Source organism: Eptatretus burgeri, chromosome 4 (assembly GCF_056783735.1).
Source record: "Eptatretus burgeri isolate ZD-2024b chromosome 4, Ebu_testis_v1, whole genome shotgun sequence".
NCBI classification, from domain to species: Eukaryota; Metazoa; Chordata; class Myxini; order Myxiniformes; family Myxinidae; genus Eptatretus; species Eptatretus burgeri.
Window position 1 is genome coordinate 45,453,350 of NC_140964.1, and position 22,719 is coordinate 45,476,068.

The 22,719-nt window shown below is 43.3% G+C and overlaps 1 long non-coding RNA gene across 6 annotated transcripts; it reads left to right on the forward strand.

Annotated features, from left to right (window-relative positions):
• Positions 1-7,651: 7,651 nt before the first annotated feature.
• On the forward strand, positions 7,652-21,783 carry LOC147027947 (uncharacterized). Of its 6 annotated transcripts, none has more exons than XR_015057340.1 (4): positions 7,652-12,697; positions 17,268-18,258; positions 19,256-19,308; positions 19,676-21,783. It is a non-coding gene; the product is annotated as an uncharacterized LOC147027947 (long non-coding RNA). The 6 variants fall into 6 exon arrangements; XR_015057343.1 differs by having other exon boundaries at positions 18,188-18,258; positions 19,676-21,782; XR_015057344.1 differs by having other exon boundaries at positions 7,654-11,788; positions 12,239-12,697; positions 19,256-21,783.
• The last annotated feature ends 936 nt before the right edge of the window (positions 21,784-22,719 follow it).

The following is a 22,719-nucleotide window of genomic DNA, read 5'->3' on the forward strand; positions in this document are numbered from 1 at the left end:
CACTCCGGTCACTGTAAAACCCTTCATTCTGCAAAACATTCTCGAAGCATAAAAAAAATCTGAAATCCACTCCGTGGGAGTACCTCCTGTGCAGCTTCCCTTCGCAGGGCAGCTCACCGGACAATGGGATTGGGGCAAAGCCTTCGGGAACCCAATCATTGATGTTGGCAAGTTCAAGGATGAGAGGGTAGCTGAGGAGTTTGCGAATAAGCTGAGTGGAGAATTGGGTGGTCTGGGTGCTTTGGGAGATCCTGAAGAATTGTGGAGTGCCTTCAAGACCACCATCCTTGATGTTGCGAGTGGATGTCTTGGAACTCACCTGAGGGTGAAGAAGAATTTTGTCTCTCAAGGGATACTGGATACCATTGACCAGAGTCGCAGGGCCAGGCTGAATGGCAGAGCTGAGCTGTTCAGGGAGCTGAGTCATAAAACTGTATGTGTGCTAAGGGTGGACAAGGAGGCCTATGTGCGAGGAATCTGTGAGGGGGTAGAGCATCACCTGTGGTGAAGTGATTCTCGTCCTGCTTACAAGGAAATTCGTGCATTGCGTTCATCCAAGCCCTTCCCTCGGTGTACTACAGTTAGAGTAGAGGGTGGCCGGGTCTTGACAGAGGAATCCGAAGTGAAGGCCCACTGGGCCGGTTACTTTGAGCGGTTGTACCAGGCTGATCCACCAGCTGTGGAGTTGGATGTCAGGGGTGTTACAATCACTGTGGCTGACCCTCCAATCAACTGTGGTCCACCTTCGTTTGTGGAAACGCAGGCTGCGGTGAACCATTTGAAATGGGGTAAAGCTCCAGGGATCTGTGGCATTCATGCTGAACATCTCAAGGCTGGTGGAAATGCTGCACTCATGTCATTGTATGCAATTCTGTGCTCTGCCTGGAGGAACATGGGCATCATCCCAACTGACTGGAAGAGGGGCCCTGTTGTCCCTTTCCGGAAAGGGAAAGGTGATCGCCAAGATTGCAACAACTACCGAGGGGTGACGCTGCTCTCAGTGCCGGGCAAGGTCTTTTCTTGGATAATTCTTGATAGGGTTCGCCACCATCTGCTTGAGCACCAGCGTCCAGAGCAGTCAGAATTTACACCAAAGACGTCAATGATTGACCGTATCCTTTCTCTTCGGGTCCTAACCGAACTTAGACAAGAGTTTCGGCAGAGGCTGCTTGCAGCCGATGTTGATCTGTGTACAGTGTTTGATTCAGTGAATTGGGATGCCCTCTGGAGGCTTCTTGGTCTTGGTGGGGTGCCACCAAAACTGATCGATCTGATGTCCAAACTCTGTCTCTGGTACTGCGAGTGCTGTAAGATGTGGTGGTATCATGTCTGACTTATTTCCAGTTGTTACTGGAGTTCATCAGTGGTGTCTACTGACCCCCACAGTTTTCAGCACTTGTATGGATTGGATTCTGGGGAGGATGTTGGAGAGATCAAACTTGTGGTGCATCATTTGGGAATGTCAAAATCTCTGGCCTTGATTTCGCAGATGATGCATTCATCTTTGCGGAGACTTTAGATATCCTTTTGGGGGCCCTCAAGGTGCTGAATGAGTAGTCAGAGTCGCTGGGATTACGGGTTTCTTGGGTCAAAACTAAGATCCAGGCTTTCAATGACATCTTGGATGCTGCTGTCCTGTCTGTGCCTGTTTGTGGTGAGGATGTTAAGGTCATGGAGAGATTCACTTACCTTGGTAGTGATATTCATGTCTCTGCTGATTGTGAGTCAGAGGTCAATAGACGCCTGGGTCGAGCCTGGGGAGTCATGTATTCACTGGATAATGGGGTGTGGCGCTGCCGGTACCTGTGCGGGAGGACATAAGTCCGAGTTTTCAGGTCCTTGGTGCTTCCAGTCTTGCTCTATGGATGTGAGACTTGGACTCTGACCAGGGATCTGAGATGGAGACTTCATTCCTTTGGTACTAGGTCTCTTCAGAGAATACATGGCTATCGCTGGTCGGACTTTGTGTCCAACGAGCAGTTGCTGAGAGAGACTCAAATGAGTTTTGTTACCTGCATAGTCCATACAGCCGCAGCTGATGCTCACGGACATGTGGCTCGTTTTCCTGACGCTGATCTTGCTTTCCAGATTCTCTCAGCGAGGGAGTCTCATGAGTGGAGGAAGCCAATTTGCTGACCATGTGCCTCGTGGTTACAGCAGGTTGATCGGCATCTCAAGGAGATGGGGATGGGCCAGGCATCTGCCTGGGGGATGGCCAGAAGGAGGCCCCTGAAGTACCGATGGAAGGTGGACGCAGCGACGTGCTGCTCTGGCTCATGCTCCCATGCGTGACCTGACTTGACCTGAAGGTAATATTGTTACGAATCTGGCAGCCATTTTCACACAACAGCCAGAGTCCCCACAGTTCCGTTATTTCGATAAGTACGTGTTTATAGTTAGGGTCCTGTCCCTATGTTTAATGGGTGATTAAGTGTATGTGCGCTGCGAGTTATTTTTCTCGTTAGTTTTCTCCAACAAAACCCTCGCTTCACTCCTCCTCCCACTCTGCGGGCAAAGAAGCGCTTCACCTGCCCAGCTTTCACTCCACACCACGGCGCCATAACCCACGTGTTCAAGGCTACGGACATGGGTGGAGCCCCCTCGCCTCAGGGCCGACTCCACCCCAGCCAGATGGGGGTTCCCCTTGTCCAATCGGGGATGAGATCACATCAGGGCCAACCCCACCCCAGCCAGATGGGATGTTCGCCTCGTCCAATGAGGGGAGGACACCGATCGCCCGATGCCTACCGACCAATCCGGAGGCGAGTTACCTCAGAGCGGATCCCTCCACCCACGTGGGGGGGGGGGGAATGGATAAGAACGGTGGTCGTGTCGGGGGTCAGGGCTCTTTTTGCTTTTTGCTCTTGGCTTTTTGGTTGTCGTCTGCGCTCTTTGGTCTTTGGTCTGTGGTCTTTTTCCGGGGTTCTTCATGGTGGTGGTGGTCGTGGCAGCCAGGACCGTGGTGCTCGTATCGTCATTCGTGGCGGCCAGAACTGTGGTGCTCGTTGGATTCCGGGTCGTGGGTTTGAGTCCCACCGTGGTGGGTTGGAGTCGGTGAAACCGCACGAGGCGGCCAGGTTACCGGCCAGATTCTGACCCCCAGCTGAACTATCCTCCTTGGCTAAAGAGCCGAATAAAGACCCACGAGGTCCATTTATTTTTGGGTGTGTGTGTCTGTCTGTGGCCAGTCTGGAAGTAGAACAGTTTAAGTGATTCCCTTGTACATTTTCCTGCATATTCGTGATTAAGTCTGCTCTATGTCTCCCTTCCTGATTATTGTAAATAAACCCCTGTTAAATGTACCAGCTCGTTGCCTGTCGTTTCTACCATTGACCCAGCACGGTGCGGGCTTGAGAAATAGTGAGGCTGTCTGTGCCATAAATTGTTCATTTGGTCCGGCAGGCTTTGGTAATCCCCGCTCAGTTACGCCGGATCCGAGTCGGTAACAGCGACTCGGTTCGGACAAAGTCGGCCGAGGCTGTGACTTCCCCGGTAGTTAGACGGCATGGGTACTTAGGTAAATTGGAATTAGACATTTAACCCTTCCCCCCGCCATCAAAATATTGGCGCCCATGGTCCACTAAGGGACCCGTGACCTTCGGAGTTCTCCGAAGGTTACGACCTTCAATTCCGGTGTTCGGCGGGAGACGGCCTGACTGCTCCATCTAGCGGTCGTCCTCGCCACCGAACCCGGCACCACAACAATATTGCCAATACAATGCCTCCCTCCACCACCCTCCACCTCTCTCCACCATTCCCTCTTCTGTGCTGCATGTAATGTCAGTCAGTTAGTGTATTAACTTGTTTCTATTGTAAGAATAAATTCTGTCTTTATATTGTTCTTGTAATGCAAATACTTTAATATCTTGTCGAAGAAAAATATGTCTCATCCTGTTTGGCTGAAATATTTATTTTAGAAGGCAATCTGATATCTTCATACTTCCAAGTTCATGAGATTAAACAAGAAAAACCTTCCAGTTCACTATCACAGTGAATGACATGTACATGACATTGTTGGGTTTTGGCGTCCAGGAAATTACTTTTAAAATCTCAGACATATGTTTACACTGGCCAATGTAAACGTTGATTCAAGGTATGTATAAGCGAAGAATACCAAACAGTGCTGGTTTATCTTTGTTTTATTTACTTACTAGAAAATACCACCCGTTGCTTCGCTGACAGGAATAGTAATGGTGGGGAGAAAGAGGGGGGAGAGGGCAAGAGGTGGGGAGAGTGAGGAGGTGGAGGGGAAAGAGAAAGGAGGGAGGGAGAGTGAGGAGGGGTGGGGGAAGAGAAGGCAGCATAAGGTGAGAGGAAGGGAAAGCAGACGTGTGGTGGAGCATTAATTACGATTCATACTGTCTCATCAAAATGATTCTGCATAGAATAACAGTGAAGATGGAAACAAAATAATGTCTGAAATCCATTTTCTACAATTCCTACCAAAAATACCGCACAGAGACAAACACTCCCAGGACACGTCCGGAGATAAACACCATCCGGAAACAAACACCACCAGGATATGTCCGGAGACAAAGTCCCGTCCAGACATAAACTTAGCCCGGACATGTCTGGAGACAAATTCCCATCCGGTCATAAACACCAACTGGACACGTCTGGAGATAAATACCGCCACACACATCCGAAAGTAAACACTGCCCGGAGACAAACACTGCCCGGACATGTCCAGAGACAAACATCGCTCAGACATAAACACCGCCTGTACACGTCTGGTGACAAATACCATCCAGACGCATCTGGAGTAAAGCCGTCTGGAGACGAACACCACCTAGACACGTCCGGAGACAAACTCCTGTCTGGACATAAACATCGCCTGAACTTGCCCAGAGATAAATACCTCGCTGACACGTCTGGAGACAAACACTACCTGGACACATCTGTGGATAAATATTTCCTGGACACACCTGGAGAGAAATACCACCCGGAGACAAACGTCTGGAGGCAAACACCGTCCGGAGATAAATAATGCCCGGTGGCAAACACTGCCCAGACACATCCGGAGACAAACTCCTGTGTGGACATAAACATCACCTGGACACTTCCAGAAGCAAACTCCCATTCGGTCATAAACACCGCCCAGCCATGTCCAGAGATAAATACCGCCCGGACATGTCTTGAGACAAACACCATCCAGAGATGAACAATGCCCAGAGGTTAAACACTGCCCAGACACATCCGGAGACAAATGTCGCTCGGACATAAACGCCACCTTGACACATCCGGACACAAATTCCTCCCAGAGATAAACACCGCCTGGACACAAACACCATCCGGACATGCCTGGAGACCAACACCATCCAGACAATCACTGCCCAGACACGTCCAGAGACAGAGGGAGACAGAGCGAGAGATAGTGAGATGTGTTGGAGGGTGCTGCTCTGCATTAGGAAGGGGCAGAGCGAGGATGGGACAGAGGGAGAGAGAGACAGACAGACAGACAGACAGACACAGAGAGACAGATGGGAGGAGGGGAGTTAGCAGAGAGAAAATGTTATAATGTATGCATACACACACACACACACACACACACACACACACACACACACACAATATATATATATATATATATATATATATATATACATATATATATATATATATATATATATATATATATATATATATATATATATATATATATATATATATATATATATATATATATATATATTGTTGCGGATTCGCGCCCGCCGGCGTGCGAACGGCCACGTAACTCGAATCGCGGCACGTCGCCCACCGGACGGACAATCCAGTCGTGACCCTCTCGGACTAACACCGGGAACTAGTCACGGGTGGACCTTTCGGTCTCACCGCGATCGAGCCAATCGGCCCCCGCGTGGGATAGGGTTGCTCGCCAAATTCGACCTACCTAAGTACCCACACGGAGGGTAGACCGGGCGATCGCACCTCGCCGCAGGTCGACTTCGGACACGGGCCACTTTAAGCGACCCGTTCCGTACTATCGGGATAACCGAGCGGTGTTATCGTCGGCCTCGACGGTTCGATTAATTATCGGGCGTTTTAGCCCACGACCAACCCTTTACGTGAAGTAAGATGGAGATTCAATAGAGGAAAAGACGAAGCGAAACGGGAAAACAGTTCAACATAAAGCACATTTATTTCGCGATGAACGGAAAGCACACATATACAATTACACCAAAAGCAAATGTAAAAGAAGCAGAAACACACAATAATGCACAAAAAGCAAATGCAACAATGCAGATCTAACCGACTACCGAGCACACGGCAACACTTATACAGTTTTACTTCACAGACGGCGCCGACAACACATATACCCAAAGCAAAAGAAAAGGACCACCCTCAAGGATGAGGGGGGTAGGCGGGCCTGGGGCCGAGACCGCGTCGGGCCTACCCGTCTGGTGATGAGCCGCAAAATGGCGCTGGCGCCCCGACTCCGCGGGCCTCGCTGGGACTGCCTGGTATGGGGTGGGAACGGGGCCCCCTTCTCGCACTATCTCAGCGCGGGGGGAAACAGGAGGGGGTTGTTGATGCTCGGGGGAAGGAGGATATCTCCCTGTCTCGGGTCCCGCGACGAGCGTCTCCACCACAACCTTGGTCGCGTTGCTGGCCTCTCCCCTCCACAGCTCCCCGACTCTGACACGAGCACCCCCTCGACCGCCTTCGCCGCCGCCACCTCTCCACAGCTCCGTCCAACCGCCCGCTCCGACTCCTCTCTTGACTCGTCCCAACTCTTCACTGGCTCCGAACTCTTTACTCCCTCCCCTCTGAACTCTTAACTTCTTTTCCCAACTCCACCGACTGCCAACTCTTAACTCTCTCCCCTCCGAACTGCTCTGTTTGGCGAGCGCGGCCCCTTATATGCCCCGTGGCCTCGCTCCTTCACCTTCGACCCTTTACCTCCAACCCTTCACCTCTAACTGGCTCCCCATTGGACCGAGGAAAAGTGGGCGTGAATGCGTTTTGATCCATGAATTTGCATATAGCGATATTACTCCAACGCCCCTGGAGGCAGGGCCAAATCGCCCCACGCTCGCCGATAGGACGGAACAGAAGTGGGCGTGAGTCGTTTTTGATCCGTTTTCTTCAGAAACGCCGGCGCTTTTGCACCCCTGCTCGGTGCGCGCCCTGCACGAGTCCAGTATCGGTGCCCACAAGCGGCGTGGGAATGACGGTGATGCGATGGTTGCGAGGGCGAGTTGTGACGGTAAAGGTCGTGGCTGTTGTTGTGAAGCGGCGTTGCGGTTGGTGGTTGTTGTGTGATGGCTGTTGAGACGTGGTTGGTGGTGGTAGTAATGGCGGCTGGTCCAAAATAAAGATAGTAAAAGAAAAACGGCTATCTAGAAGGGTCGCAGCCCGAATGAATGACATTTATTCCCTCGAAACAACGGGTTTGGGCCTAACTACACATATACTTGCAGAGATATCTCACCTAAGGGACCTGAATGGTGGTTTGCGAATTTCGTCAACCACAACAATATATATATATATATATATATATATATATATATATATATATATATATATATATATATATATATATATATATATATATATTGGTGTTTGGCTGATATTGGCAATTTTGGGGAAATTGGCAGATTGGAGTCAGTGTGATTACTGACTGCAGTAGGTGATGTATACAACCCAAAAACCTTGATTAACTTTCCCCCTTGTTTTGGGGGAATTTCAAGAAACAATTTTTTTAAAAAATCGTTACATTATAGACATTTCAAGGAGATATGCATAAATATTAATATTTATAAACAGCTGCGTTTGACAAGTGGAAAAATACTTTGGCTCTGATTTAGAAAATACGTTAATACGGCAAATGGCTAGGAAATCTGGTGTTATGAAATATATTTTGCTTTGAAACTCACAGAGAAACATATAACCTTTGCAAAGCACACGTGATTCATATAAAATAACCAAATGATTCAGAAACAGTCATGAGGACAAAAGAAAACGTGGTCACTCAAACGCTGCTGAGGTTAAAAGTTAAAAACTCCAAAATACGGGATGAAACATTGTCACCATGACAACCATCACCAAGCATGCAGGCCAGCACACACATTCAAGGAGAGTCATTGTGCAGATCCAACTCTACCCATACGTACCTCCACCTTGTACAGCAATTGCTGACTGTACTCGATCAGGACAGAAACTGTACTGCTATCAACTGTTGGGTGTCTTGGCAAGTGGCTTAAGCACTCAAGCAAGCATTCCATATAAATCGTTGATTCGGAATGGCTGACTTGGGAAGTGATAGCAAGCTGATTGGTCATGGCGCATACCCGCAAGAAGCGAAACATTGCCGATTTCGTAACATTTTCAGATTTCACTCCAGGTTTCAAGTTATTTAGTCCACGTGATCCGATCCTCCAAACTCAAATTATATTTTGATTATATACTTTAATTAGTCCGTGAGAGTCCGTGGATCATGGAAAATCACATCACACATTAAATGCATGAAATCGCTCCAAGTTCCTCATTTGCAAACAATAGCACTTATAAAAGAGATGCACACAGTGATCCGTAGGGAGTGAGGAAAGTGAAAAAAATACATTTTGAGCGCTTTATCATTAATAAACCGTTGTGGCCCTTTCCAACTCGAGGAGTTGTTGAGCAGGTCAAACAAAACGACGAATACCACAGCAAAGTCACTGAGGATGCGCCTTCAGACCCCATTGTGAGCGAGGTGTCCGAGGTGCACCTGATAAAGTATGTAATTAAATAAGGCCGTTAATATTTTAATGAGCCCAAACACCCAAAATTTTCAATCATGTACTCTCTTAGAGTTCCCTTAGTTTGCATGCAAAGTTTCAGACTGTGAGGTTTCATGATTCTGGAGTTATGGAGACACACACTGACTGACTGACACACACTCACATTTATTGGTATATATTTATGAAATATACTTTTAGATTGAATGATTTAAAATAGCCAAGCTAATACGTCATAATACCAAACAACCTGTCATTTGTTGGTCAGCCCAGAGTTGTTCCACGTTTCCCCACTTTCAGTGGGTTGCTTTCTGCCCTCTGTCTGCTTGCTCTTCCATGAGATGCCTCTTTCAGACATATTGGGTCTTTTCGGACCCAAAAGCATTTTGCGTTCAACTCTTGGTAAAGTTATCTTTCCTGCCAATCTGTGCATTGCGGTTTACTGGTGTAATTGATCAGGTTGTTAAATATATCTACGTATAGAATATGATGACACCCCATCATTTCCCCCATCCCCACCCAGTAGCCAGCGATAAACTGGCTGTGCCATAACGTGCCTGTGAGAGTGTTAACCTGAATAATTGTATATCCACAACATACCAATGCGGAATCTCGTCCATTCATTACTCGGTGGATGTCCAGTGATCCAGAAACAAAAACATGATAGATACCGATGGAAACTGATATGAATTGCTGGATATGGATAGATATGGAAGTGGACAGTTCCTGAAGAGGAATCTATTCTGACACATCCCACACAGTAACAATGGGATTGACATGAGGAAATCCAGTTGGCCAGAAAATGAAATTCATGCCACGTCTTGCATGAAAACACGCTTTCATGCTCCATTAATTAATTCTTCCCCAATATGGATTAATGAGGATATTCTTATGGAATCAACAATCAACACCCCGACCAATCTTCCTTCGCAACAATACAATACATCGGCCCTTTCAAAAGTCCATCGTCTTATGAATTGCATTTAAGGAGTCACAGCAGCCACATAGCAGCTTCCTTCAGCAGTCGGCATTGTAGCAATGATGCATTATGGGATGCTTCAAGGTCTCCACTTCTAAATGTTTCCACATCTGTGTTATCTACTCACCACAATGCTGTTACTACTAGGAAAGGAACTTCCTTGTTCTTCACGCTGGTGAAAGGTTTACATTCAATGAACCAGTGACATTCAATCCTGATTCGACTGTCAATAAATTCACCTTGTATTGAAGGTTTATCTATTTTGAGTACAATGACTTAACGTCCTCTCCAATGGAGGGATTTTGACACTGAAGCTCAAGTAATAATCTTCTTCTTTAAATAGTTGGGTGAAAAGCAACTTATTACCTTTGCCACTGAAGGTGGATGTAGGTTGTGTTTTCACCCCTGTCTGTCTGTGTCTGTCTGTTTGTCTGTGAACAAGATATCTCAGAAAGTTGTGAATGAATTTAAACGAAATTTGGTGGAGAGGTTGGGTATGTGACAAAAACGAAATGATTTGATTTTAGTGAAGATCCGAATACAGATGCGGATACTATAAAAAATTTTTATGTGATTCTTCGCCACTGAGAGATGGGAACAAGCCGATTCGATTTTGGTTCAGGTCTGAATCCAGATCCGGCCTATCATTGGGATACAAAACGTAAACGAATCAGCCTGACGGATGTATGCGCTCTACCGAGTGCCCTTCTCGTCAATTAATGCTTCATTTTGGTCCATTTCACAGCTCAGGATCACTTGTGTTAATTGAGGCAATTATGCAATTACTGCACCGTTAAACTGAAAAGACACGGGTGTACGTTTAAGAGATAGTATTTACTTGGATAGGGGCCATATATTTAGTATGTACATATAAGTGGTGGAAAAGGGGAAGGGAGGGTTAATTGAGAACATTAAGATTGATAAAGGGAATGGGAGAATGATTGTATGGAGAAGGGAGGATAGTGGAATTTGGAAAAAGTTGGGAGAGAAGAGATATAAGTTTTGGAGGAGAGAGAATAATAAAGAGAGGGGGCGCAGGTGTTGAGCATAGGAGGGGGAAGGTGGTGGGGGTCAAAATTGCACCATATTATCGTATGATTAATGGATTGGCCAGTGATCCAAAAAAAAACAAAAACATGGACACACTGATTGAAACGTACATAAGTTGCCCGATTATGGATAGATGTTGAAATGGACAGTTCCCGATGAGTCAATTCTGATGCATCCCATAAATTAACAATGGGATTGAGATGAGGGAAAATAGATGGCCCTAATTAGTTTTTGAATCAATTTATGGCTGTGGCTAAGAACACATGATATAAATATAGTAATTCATAAAAATCTATGTGTTTCACATTTGACTCACAATCATGTCCCAAATGCATGACGTTCACAATTATTTAAACTTATCGACGCCGTTTTCACCGGTATATTTGAAAACAATATGGAGTTCAAAGGTGTTTACACTCGAGAACTATGATGTCATTCCTCCAAAGGCTTCTCCAGCACTGTTAGCATGTACAATGAATCCGTGAGAAGAAGCTGAAACACTTATAATAAAAAAGGGAAAAGTTTCTCTGAGTCAAAGTTGCATGTTATTTGAAGTGGGTCCAATTTTTTGGGGCCCTTTGATGAAGTTCCCGATGTTTCACAGTCAGTTGTCTGAGACGGTATAAAATGGATGCCGTGTCCTTTGCCAGGCATCAACTCAACTAGCTGATCCTCCACGCGTCCCAGGCCCTGACAACCACCTTCCGGCGAGTCAGTACAAACAGGCCTGTACACAGGCCAAAACCAGTCTTGTCAGCTCCAAGGCCTGACACTAATGAGGTGTGTGTGTGTGAATCGCAGCAGGGAAGTCGGAGGAACGTGGCAGTGAACGTCGGGAGAGAATTCCCAGTTGGAATGATCAGGCAATTCCTTCTCAGGCTTCCAGGAAAATCTGAGTTCACTTATCCCTTTGCAAGAGAAAATGTCCTGCGTAGCTGTTGAAAGCATCTGGCGGTTTTAACTACAGTCATCAATTTTGCCACGTTAATGTGTCTTCCATCACAAAGGAGGAGGTTTGGCTGCTTCGATAGACCAAAAGGTACATGGTTGTATTGAAATTTCAATGATCTGCAACATTTACAATTATAAAGTACTCAAATAGAATGCTGGCAATAGTTTTAGAACTATTTCACCCACTCAAGGTTGATTGCAGTTCCAATCCCATCCTGTTATTCAGAAAGATTTTCTGAGCTGCAATGAATTTCCAAAATACTGTGGGATGCGGGAAGCACCCATGGGCTTAGTTTTCAAAAGAAAGAAAAAAAACCTCTGGGACACCAAAACTATTTTTTATTATGCTTTTCACCACTTTAAAAATAGGTGTTTCTGGTTTTATGAGTACACCAACTCACACCCCAATAAGAAAAGAAAAAAAAACACCTTTCATGCACTATAACCTCCACCACATCCATCACTCACACTAACATTAATTCCACATGATCCTTCTTCATAAACTTAGGGCTATTGAAAGTGCTTTTTATTCTTTTAGTTTTTTCAGAGAAAAATTATTTCATTCATCGCTCCTTGGTGGGAGGCTCACGTGGGAGCATTGTGAGTCCACCAAGTTGACGGATCGAGGTGAGTACAGACCAGAAAGAGTCTTTGTGAAATGGGGTGGTCTGTTTCAATTTTGAACGACTTTAATTGAGATCTGACTGCATACACTTCAGCTACGAACTAACTCACTGTATGCAAAGCATGGTGCAGGTCTGCTCCTTGGAAGTGACACTGATGAAGCCATAGCTAGGTGGACGCAATCCAGCTGTGAAAGCAGTAAAGAAATTCCCGCTGCACGAGTCTTCTTAATGATTGTCAATCAACCCGAGTCGAGATCCATGGAGCGTTCCAGCTCCAGGAGGGCCAGCTGTCAGAGTGTCTTGGCTAAGTTTTGCCAACTGGGTGGTCTTGTCCACACTGCAGTCCAACATCAAGCTCTTGACATCAAATGGTAAAGCTTCTTTTGTTTTGTTTCCTCCATTAAGAATGATAAAGGTTCTTATGCCTATTTTTGCATTCTATCATCAAGTTACTGATCTGCTTTATGTGGTTACAGGATATTTTGGGGGTCAGCAGGCTTGCTTCCGAAATATCTGGTTCTTCCTTCAAATGTTGATCAGATTTGATCTGACTTGTAGGACTGCCATCTGCATAGTGCAGTATTAGCTTGGGTTGTTCTCGATTGTACAACACATCATCACTCAGAGGCTGTCGTATTTGCTTGCACTCTAAGATGGATATTCAATATCACATGACGTGTTTTGCATGACAAGTCACGTTTAAATGGGTCGAGAATTTGGGTTCGTCACCATACCTCATTAGCATATTTTATGGTCTGTAACTGCTACAGCAGCCCTGTGAGGTTTCATGAATAGTGAGCATAACAGATGAGGTTAAACTATGGAAAGTGGTCTCTTTTGGAGGTTGTGCTGAAGAAAGTGCTTCATCTGCTTTGTATTTGCCTTGCTGTTGTAAAAGATCTGCTGGTGTGTCATCCAACAAGAACACACCTTTGGATCAAAACCAAAATGAAATTTCTGGGGATTGAGCAAAGGTTGACATATTCTCTCCTTAAGAACTCCCTTTGCCTGAAACCACATTGAGTAGTTAGCTCCGTGGACCTATTACTATCATTTAGTGAGCTCGGAATGGCGAATTAATGAATTTTACTTCTCTTTACATTACATTGATGTAATGTACTTAAAGGGGCTGTCACACCTTGACGATTTAGCCAACCTGTGCCGATTTATGAAAAATTTGCCTAATACGCTGGCACACGTCGAATACGTTATGGGTAGGTTTTGTATAGGTTAAGAGCACGCTGAAAAAAACTGCCATAAGTCATAGTACGCTGGCTTTAATCGTTGAACTTTGTGGTTTTTCTCAAATTTTCGTATGCTTAAAATTTTACGACGTACTCGGCGTTTGGCTCACACGTTCCGCTCTGCTGGCCATAAGGTTTAGGCACGTTATGCGATTGTTGACACACGTTATTTATATGTTACTCATATATGGAAACACATTGAGGTAACATTTGCGTACCCGAAACTTATTCATAAACTATAGGTAACGTTTTATAAGCACGCTACACGAACATTGTTCACAGCTCACAACGCGCTACTAGAAAGTTTCTCATACATCGAAACACATCAGAGTAATGTTTAGGGAACCCGTGACTTATTTATAATCTATGAGTAACGTGCTTGGGAATTAGTTGTAGAGCATGTTCTACAAACAAATAAGTATGTAGACGTATTTGACGTCTTCAGGACGACCACAGAACTTACGACCACTTAGAATGACGTATTCGCAGCGATTAGGGGAATTGGTAAATAAAAAGGGCCTTCGCAGGAGGAACCCGTCTTTTTTTTTTTAGACTTCGTGGTGAGTACATGTCCATGTCATTCCGAGTGATGGAGGATACGGCAACGCTGAGACGACAATACCTACCTGTCCTCGAACATCAACATGACCTCATCGAGTTGACACTGCACCAGTTGCGTGCCAATAGAGCCGGGAGAAGAAGACGTGAACGGAGGAGAAGGAACTGGGTGAGACCATGGATCGGGAGGCGACGCCATTACGGCATATATGACCAGCTCATGGTGGAACTCCGGAACGAGGACCATGCATCCTTCAACAACTTCCTACGAATGCCCCCAGCGATGTTTGACGAGCTGCTAGCCAGAGTGGGTCCAAGGATAACCAAGCATTATTCGTAAATCATTTCAATAGTCCAGTGGAAGCGATTTAACTTGTTCAATGAAAACGATTTCAATTGCCGAGCACCAGCGTCCAAAAACAATAGGCGAGTGACAGCAAGTTAACTCGTTCAATGGAAACGATTTGAATTGCCTTGCACCAGCGTCAAAAAACAATAGCCGAGTGACAGCCGTTTATTAAAATAGTTTAGTGGCAGTCAATGGATAGCAAACGTCATGTAATCGTAAATGATGCGCTCCCACGTTATGCATACGCTAGACTATCGTTGGGCATAGGCTGTGGACGCCTAAAACACGATAAGCAATTGTTGGTATAACTAATCTATAAGTTATCGAAGCATTCTGTGTTCATTACTAGTACATTATGCATTTGTCAAAGTCTTTTTTAATAATTTCAATAGTAAAACAAAGAAATATTTCATCTTTGGAATGTGGAAAAAAAATTAGCCCTTACAGAACATCGAACAATGGTGCAAAGTATTCTCCTATTCGTTGACGCAACGAGGATCCATCATCCCCTACAGCCTCCACATCACGCTCACATACTACTACTGACATAGACATACAGCTACTACCAATGCTACTACCACTACTACTACTACTATTATTACTGTCACGCACACCTACTACTAGTAATAGTACTGCTACTATTGATACTACCGGTGCTCACATCTACTCTGGAACAATAATGGGTTTTTATTGTGAAGTCCATTTGTATATACCAATTCCCCTAAACGCTGCCAATACGCCAGTACACGGTAGATGTAAGTTCGAAACACTTTCAGTAAGTTCTATGGTTGTCCAAAAGACGTCAACTTAATTCGTCTTCATACAACAATGTGCGTTTTACAAACGTCACAAATAGGTTCATAGCATGTTACTCAAAGGTTAGAAACACGTTTTACTTAGGTTCAAAACATGCTACTCATAGGTTAAATGCACGTTACTCTTACGTTCATAGCACGCCAATCATTGGTTCAAGGCCAGTTATACATAGTTTCAATGCACGTTACTTATAGTTTCCAAGCACGTTAAACATAGGCTAAGCTGACGCTATTCATTTGTTCAAAGCACGTTACTCATCGATTAGAAATTTGGTTTCAAGTATGTTGGCCATTACCTTGACGTGCTTCGACTTACGAGTAACCTACAAGTAACGTGTGTTCGCCGTGTTTAAACGATCGCGGAACGTGTTAGGAACAGATGCCAACGCATGCGAAACGTGTGAGCCTTACGTCGAGTACGTCTTAAAATTTTCAGCATGCTTGAAATTTCACGACGTATCAAACGAACTGGGTAATATGCCAGCATACTTCAATGATTTCCAGCATACTCTAAACGTATACACAACTTACCTGTAGCGTATCTGACGTGTGCCTGGCGTTGTAAACACATTTTTCATAGAATGGCATACGCTGGCAAAATCGTCAAAGTGTGACTGTGATGTTGACACTTCAAATTCTCAGGCAGTTTTGATTTCAATCGGCGTCCGGCAAGTTCTTAACTGGCTACGCCACGAGTTCGCCGGCGATACGTATAGCGCGCAAAGGGTAAGTTAAACTCTCGTTTGTCATAGGTTTTGAACGCCGACCACAAGGTAAGCATTCGTTGGTAAAAGTTATGTATAACACAACAAAACGTTCTGTGCCCGTTACTAATATGTTATGCAAACGACCAACACGTTATGAATACGCCAAAAATTAAAAATAAAAAAAACATCAAAATTTCAGCGTACGCCATCGTTTTACATACATTTTTATACGTTGCCATTGCTGCCTAAAACGTCAAGGTGTGACAGGGCCCTTACATTACATTGCATTAATGAATTAATGAATGTTATAAAGGTAGTTATTCTCTTTATTTTCTGCTACCACTGAGATAGTTCTCCCGTATTTTATACTGTTCAGATGGTTTACCTGTTTGTTGCAGTTATAAGAGGCTTCTCATCTCCCCTTACTCTCATTGCCCAATAAGACATCCCAACAGGATATTTATATTACATGATGTTGCACAAGTCACTCCATAATACATGAGTTCATTTAATGAGTTTGGAACATTGAAAGAGAAGCATTGTGGTTTCAGCTTCAATTCACCTCTCTTGATCACTACTTGAGGAGATCAGGTCATTGAGCAACTGATGCACTATATACATTCATAAATGTGGCCTTATGTGTCAAAAAACAAGGTGATTATAAGCAAGTAAGTAAGTAATATACTCATACATATACAAAAATTGAAAGGCCCAGTAACTGTTTTGCGAGCAATGCTTGACGATGGCTGGTATACTGTTACATCAGTTGTTTGTGGAGATTTGGAGATGACTTCATCTTAACTTGGTTCTGAAGTGCTTCCAGCATTAGCGTACCAAATTATAGCATTTTCACTGTGATACATTGCCATACAGGTTATTTTCACAGTTTTGAAAATTTGAGAACATACAAATAATAAGCATTTCCTTGAAGGGATGCCATTATGGAAAAGCCCGTAAAGACCATGAAAAAATTGGAGCCATCTCACTAGATTGTGGATAACGATGTATGAAAATAATCAATAAACACATCGCCAACACAACACCAGACAGATGAAAGATTCAGGAATGAGAGAGTACATTCTTATTATCTACCTATACTCGATAGCATGCATGGTAGTTATGATCTTCCAATGGCCTTCGTTATAATAAAAGGCACTTATTTAACTTTTGAGTGTTTTTTGAAGTTCCTTGTTACTGTAGCCTGCGTTTAGAGATAGCCGAGCTGTCAGAAATGAACCACGGTTGCTTTTCTCTCTTTGTCTCTCAAGAAGCAGCCAGAATACGTGTGCCTCAAATGCCGAAACTGTTTGCCGACAGCTTTCTAGAGAAGTGAGACCGCTCCAAGAATCAACGCAACCGGCAGAAGGATAACTCGTATTCCATCCATATGAGCAGTTACAGATAAGTGGCTGATGGTGGTGTTACCTTCGGCGTTATAGTGGAAACATAGTCTGAAACAAGGACACCTTGAAGGCCTCAATGACAATGCAAAGGACACCTTAAGTGTTCCAGTAAAATATTGATTTTAGATTGCACTTCAGTTTTGAGTGGATGACTTCCACGATCGAGTGTTGGCCACTTGAAGCAGGTGGGCCTTCATTATGGTGGATTCTTTTTTTGAAACATAACTTTTGCACTGCAATTTGTTTCACCAAACTTAACAGAAATGTGAATTAAATCCACTTCTGCCTGTACATTCCGATGGCTGCCACTTATCCTTTTGAGCCAGTTTACTAATTCCATAACCGGTGTAAATGTCAACACGCAATGAATCTGTCATCTCAACCTGTCTATCATCTTAAAACAAACTTATGCTTGAGGGATCGTTTTCCGGCAATAAAAAAGGCAGCGTTTCCATTTCCTTCCGTATTCCCCTCCTATCTTTTGTTTCAAGTTTGTTGATCCTTTTTAATTAGGTTCGTCATTTAAAGGTAGTGTCATTGGGTTGCAGTCGTTCCAAAAGGAATTCAAGCATCTTATGAAAGTGAGATGTAATTTCTTAAGACATAGCATAATGTTACGAAGAGGTATTGGCCCCTTGTTTCATATTCTTTCTTTTGGACATGTTTATCCAACGCAATGTCCTGTTGTACAAGGAACAAACCAAATACCTTGTTGTTGTCAGTCATGATGAGAATGGGTGGTTTTATTTTTAATATAATTGTACATTTTATTTTATGTTTTTAAGGAGGTCGAGGCTCAAGGAAGAGCTGGTGACAGAAGTTAAAAGGGTGAAAAACTACCAGAAACAGGGTGGAGGTAAGAATTACGCCCTTCTGTCCCATCCTCTTAACCTCCCTCTGGCCTCTCCCCATGGGGGTCATTAAGAGGCCAAGTTATAGTAAAATAGAACATGCCCAGAAACCTCGTGAGATCGGAAACCTCAGCATCAACTATCTTTGTGTACATATGAGGATTCTTCTTTGCTCCTCCAGTGAAATTACATTTCGAAATCCATCTTGGGTTTTGCAATTCAAAATCATCATCTATAAGGTTGCGTGCATTTTTGTTTTATCAAAATGCAAAAAAATGCACCTTCCCATTTTTCAAATGTTTTGTAATGTTGTCTCATAAAAGCCAGAATATCGAATATACATATGATCTTTGTGAGCAACAACTTTTTAAGGGCCGTTCTACATATGCATAGACAGAAACAGGCCAGGACATCTAAAAATGCGACCCGTCAGAATACTGTCACTCCTTACCGCTTGCTGACAGCATTTCATAGCGCAGTGCAAGGATGTATAAACAGTCATTAAAATCTGTTTAAATCAGCCGTTAAAGGATCTGCTTCGTGTGAAATTTTGTTTTCTGCACCGCATATCTACAATGGAGGTTCTATACTCGAAAACACCACATGTAAAGTCTCAAGATAAATCTCTGGCTACACTTTCACATTAAACTATTTTCTTCATTTTAAAACTCACTGAAGATTGAGGCATTGCCTGAAGAAATTGGGGTCTGTGTTTTCTGAGTTTACCAGGCAACATGACCGTGGCATAAAACCCGTAGTCTTCGCGGAACTCGAGAGTTTGTGAACCTTTAAATGTTTGATCGAAAGTTGGATAATAACCTTTTTAGCACAAAACTTTTTTTTCGCTCCACGTGAGGTTCTGTCTACATGTTGTATATCTCTTATATCTGTCCCTGACGGTTCCATATTGGTAACGGCACGCCACTTATTCTGCTTTGAAATACTTCCCACAATGTTTTGTTCCTTTTTACTGGTATATTTAAAGAGGATTTTTCTTTGCAGGAGAGAATATTCACCCATAAATATTTAACTCTGGTATGTGAAGAAAATATCAGGTGAGATCCCTGCTGATCGAAACATTCCCATAAATCTGTTGTGTACAAATGTTGTGCCTTAATATTAATTTTAAAATTGACATGATGCTATCTGAATTGCATTTTCTGTTATATATTGAAATGCATTGCTTCCGATTTAAAACTGGATATATCTTCCTCTCTGTGATGAATGTTACTGTCGATATAGCAATTCACTTTTATTTCAATTTGACATCATAGTGGAAGCTGTCACATGACTTTCCTGGAAATTCTCCGAAATGAACCTCAATCTCGTGTATTTAAAAAAATCCACAGTATCACAATGTTTTCAGTTATTGGTCAAACATGGTTACACCATGACACATTTCCATGAACCTTATGTTTGCAGGCAAAGGTCAAGCAACACTGAATTATAAAATGGACATGGTGTGATTATGATTTGAAAATATACAAGATATGAAATTGATTTAAAAATAGACATTATACGATGATCATAATGCAAAATATATTTTAAAATAGACATGACAGGAATATCACGATGTGAAATCAATTTGAAAATATGCCTCGTGTTGGCTTAACAGGCTGCCTTAATATCTTCTGGTCTTGAGTTTGAGCTCCTGTCCTACCGTTAAATAACACCAGGTGGGTTGACTCAGCATGTCATCCTTCTGAGGTCAGCAAAATGAGTACCGGCTTACTTGAAATAGGGGGCGACACAGCTGTGCTCCCAGAAATGATGCAACGAGCAACCAGAGGCTGAATACAAAATTATAAATTTCAATATAGACATTACATGAATATTATGTTGTGAAATAACTTTTTAAATGAACATAATATGTTTATCATGATGTGATTATCATGATGTGAAAATACACATGATGTAAAAATACACATGATGTGAAGGGAATTTTAAAGTAGGCATGATCTGCCACATGCCACCCAGACATGCCTCCTCCATGACATAGTAATATCAGTGTACAAAGTAAAAAATTATTCTTTAAAGTCATTATAGTAAAAGATCAACATATCCAAGGTCACCATACTATTTGTGCTCCTATATGGCGTACACACATGGACATTGACCAAGGTCTTATGAAAATAAACTTAACGGGAACTATACAGGACTCCTGAGAAAATGCCTGAACATCACTGGTCGTCACATATAACAACACGGAGCTCTGTGATACAATACCATGTTTAAGGGACACCATCAGATCAGGAAGAATGAAACTTGTGGGACATTTTTTTCGGAATAAACAGTAGCCTTTCTCAGAATTGATGTTTTAGGATCCAAAAGAAGATCTTCTTCGTCGTGGAAAACAACACTTGCCATACATTGACAATCTAGCATGTGATGTGACTGCTATGTTGAAGATTTTTCATGTCTTATGACCATGAAGGGATTATAGTGTGAACTTTGTATTATTCTGGCCAAGGCTGGATGATGATGATGGTGATGATGATGGTGATGATGATGATGACAGTTGTGAGTATTGACCAGTTATCCAGCATTATTGTTTTATTGGTAAAGAATACATTGTGGTGTGTATTTCTTTAAACGTTCTTTTGTTTTTAAAAAGGGAAAATATCCATTTGTAAAGAAGTTATTTACAACTTTATTCGAATTTTCAAGGAAAATGTTTATTCAATTGTTTTGACTTGTCTGTGATGATTATATCGAGTTTGGCTCTGAATTGTCAGATTTAAGGCTGAACGAGGATGAGGGTAATTAATCATGAATACAAAAACATGCTTTGTGCGTTGGGAAAGTTCACTTAGATATTCAAACCCCAAATGTTTGATAAACAGAATTGGTGAGAAATTGTGTGAAATAGGAAGAAAACACATGGTAGTTTATAAAATGATACCACTTGGAAACAACATCATTCTTCAGGATAATCAATTGACAATTTCTTATAAACAGATGGACACAAACACTTTATATATACACTTTAACGTTCAGCCAGTCTGTTCCAGTTGCCCTGTTCGAATCCCGCGAGTCATGTCAAAATGACCGCAGAGGCCAGACAAGTCAACTGTCCCAGGTTGGATCTCGATCTTTGATCTTGATCCTGTACCAGTTGGAACCGCCTTCGTTCCAATGGCCTTCGTTATAATAAAAGGCACTTATTTAACTTTTGAGTGTTTTTTGAAGTTCCTTGTTACTGGAGCCTGCGTTTAGAGATAGCCGAGCTGTCAGAAATGAACCACGGTTGCTTTTCTCTCTTTGTCTCTCAAGAAGCAGCCAGAACACGTGTGCCTCAAATGCCGAAACTATCGGCACAGAGCTTAAGTGAGCCACTTAAGCTCTGTGCCGATAGATGACCACGTGACTAATCTAAAAAAGCCAAACAAATCTTGATCACATGGTGCAATCTTTTCCAGCACCAATTGACCTTTACCAGATTAAGCTGTCATGACGAACATAATTCGCACAGAAACCAAGTCAGGTTTATGATGTATTTGATGGCACATGGGGGATGGGACTACAAAAAGAAAAAACAACAATAAAGACCCCTTAACCCACTACCCGGTATGTGCCCACAACTCAACAAATGAACAGTAGTCCTTAAAAATCCGAAGTCTTATCTTTGTCCAATCATTCACATGATGAGCGATGGACTGAGGAAATTCCCAAGACAGTTAGAGTTCTGGGCAAACCGATAAGTTGTAAGCTCCAATGTTGTTTGGGAAACATCCCAGTCGTTCCACGGTGGCAGGGCGGGGTTGGGGGAGAGGACGTAACCTAGCATGCAGACATGGTGTCGGCAGGTATTAGTCTCTGGCTTCCACTGACTCTGCTCGGGAGGCCTCATGGCAACTCTGGCTCCCCGCTGCATCGAGATCATCCCAGGGAGAATGTGAAAGAGCGTTTCCACAGATGCAGAGAGAGCGTTTCCACCCATGCCCGCCTTTTATATGGTCACACACCTATGTTACTGAGTGACTTATGCCCCTCCCTTCTCACTCATCATTGGTGGAGTGGCCCTGAGCTGACCCTTCACCCGATGTTCGAGTAATGCAACATGGCTGGGATAATGAAGGCAGCTTTTCCCACCTAAACTTAGGCCTAAATCCTAGCCCAAAACTAGAAAGCACATTTAAGACAGAAAAAGGAGGAGAAAATTTTTAAACATCGGGTCGCAGAAATGAGGATTTTTGAACACACACAATGCGGTAGGTTTGATGTCAATACCAATAACGATGCACATCTTAGATGATATTTATTTAATTCACGCTTATTCTAAAACATTGAGTAATTAAATAGCTATGCGATATTAAGTATTCATTAAACCCTGGGAGCCATTTGCACAACACTTATGTTGCTTATTCAATTTTGTTTTTTCTTGTCTCTGATGTTTATATGGCGTTCCACTCGTCAGAAAGCCGAATGCGTCAATTCTGTGTTTGATTCCAAATCTTATGTCCCCA